The sequence below is a fragment of the Chlorocebus sabaeus genome, chromosome 10 (assembly GCF_047675955.1).
Source record: "Chlorocebus sabaeus isolate Y175 chromosome 10, mChlSab1.0.hap1, whole genome shotgun sequence".
NCBI classification, from domain to species: Eukaryota; Metazoa; Chordata; class Mammalia; order Primates; family Cercopithecidae; genus Chlorocebus; species Chlorocebus sabaeus.
The window spans coordinates 42,536,505-42,538,922 of NC_132913.1; positions in this window are offsets into that span (position 1 = coordinate 42,536,505).

Below are 2,418 nucleotides of genomic sequence, written 5' to 3' on the forward strand. Positions count from 1 at the left end.
AGTGATAAACCTCAAGCAAGTTTGATCAAGACATAAAGAAAGGACATACACACACAAACTACAACAGAAATGTAATAGGTGAAAGAACTACATAGCTAAGACATAAACAAGACAAAAGAACATTATGAAAATAACCCTGCTCCTGTGTTAGTTTGCTGAGAATGATGGTTTCCAGCTTCATTCATGTTCCTGCAAAGGACATGAACTCATCCTTTTTTTATGGCTGCATAGTATTCCATGGTGTATATGTGCCACATTTTCTTTATCCAGTCTATCATTGATGGGCATTTGGGTTGGTTCCACGTCTTTGCTATTGTGAATAGTGCCGCAATAAACATACGTGTGCATGTGTCTTTATCGTAGAATGATTTATAATCCTCTGGGTATAGTCCCAGTAATGGGATTGCTGGGTCAAATGCTATTTCTAGTTCTAGATCCTTGAGGAATTGCCACACTGTCTTCCACAATAGCTGAACTAATTTACACTCCAACCAACAGTGTAAAAGCGTTCCTATTTCTCCACATCCTCTCCAACATCTGTTGGTTTAATAATCACCATTCTAACTGGCATGAGATAGTATTTCATTGTGGTTTTGATTTACATTTCTCTACTGACCAGTGAAGATGAGCTTTTTTTCATGTTTATTGGCTGCATAAATGTCTTTTTTTGAGAAGCGTCTATTCATATCCTTTGCCCACTTTTTCATAAGGCTGTTTATTTTGTTCCTTGTAGATTCTGGATATTAGCCCTTTGTCAGATGGATAGATTGCAAAAATTTTCTCCGATTCTGTAGGTTGCCTTTTCATTTCGATCATAGTTTATTTTGATGTGCAGAATCTCCTTAATTTAATTGGATCCGCTGTGTCAATTTTGGCTTTTGTTGCAATTCTTTTTCGTGTTTTAGTCATGAAGTCTTTGCCCGTGTTTATGTCCTGAATGGTATTGCCTAGGTTTTTTTTCCAGGGTTTTCATGGTTTTAGGGCTTCATGTTTAAGTCTTTAATCTATCTGAAGTTAATTTTTTATAAGGTGTAAGGAAGGGGTCCAGTTTCAGTTTTCACCATATGGCTAGCCAGTTTTCCCAAGACTTTATTAAATAGGGAATCCTTTTCCCACTGCTTGTTTTTGTCATGTATGTCAAAGATCAGATGGTTGTAGATGTGTGGCATTGTTTCTGAGAACTCTTTTCTTTTTTTTTTTTTTAATTATACTTTAAGTTCTAGGGTACATGTGCATAACGTGCAGGTTTGTTACATATGTATACTTGTGCCATGTTGCTGTGCTGCACCCATCAACTCATCAGCACCCATCAACTCGTCATTTACATCAGGTATAACTCCCAATGCAATCCCTCCCCCCTCCCCCCTCCCCATGATAGGCCCCGGTGTGTGATGTTCCCCTTCCCGAGTCCAAGTGATCTCATTGTTCAGTTCCCACCTATGAGTGAGAACATGCGGTGTTTGGTTTTCTGTTCTTGCGATAGTTTGCTAAGAATGATGGTTTCCAGCTGCATCCATGTCCCTACAAAAGACACGAACTCATCCTTTTTTATGGCTGCATAGTATTCCATGGTGTATATGTGCCACATTTTCTTAATCCAGTCTGTCACTGATGGACATTTGGGTTGATTCCAAGTCTTTGCTATTGTGAATAGTGCCGCAATAAACATACGTGTGCATGTGTCTTTATAGCAGCATGATTTATAATCCTTTGGGTATATACCCAGTAATGGGATGGCTGGGTCATATGGTACATCTAGTTCTAGATCCTTGAGGAATCGCCATACTGTTTTCCATAATGGTTGAACTAGTTTACAATCCCACCAACAGTGTAAAAGTGTTCCTATTTCTCCACATCCTCTCCAGCACCTGTTGTTTCCTGACTTTTTAATGATCGCCATTCTAACTGGTGTCAGATGGTATCTCATTGTGGTTTTGATTTGCATTTCTCTGATGGCCAGTGATGATGAGCATTTTTTCATGTGTCTGTTGGCTGTATGAATGTCTTCTTTTGAGAAATGTCTGTTCATATCCTTTGCCCACTTTTTAATGGGGTTGTTTGTTTTTTTCTTGTAAATTTGTTTGAGTTCTTCGTAGGTTCTGGATATTAGCCCTTTGTCAGATGAGTAGATTGCAAAAATTTTCTCCCATTCTGTAGGTTGCCTGTTCACTCTGATGGTAGTTTCTTTTGCTGTGCAGAAGCTCTTTAGTTTAATGAGATCCCATTTGTCAATTTTGGCTTTTGCTGCCCTTACTTTTGGTGTTTTAAACATGAAGTCTTTGCCCATGCCTATGTCCTGAATGGTACTACCTAGGTTTTCCTCTAGGGTTTTTATGGTATTAGGTCTTTTCTGTTCCATTTGTCTATATACCTGTTTTGGAAGCCTTGCATCCCAAAACCATGTTGCTTTGGTTATTG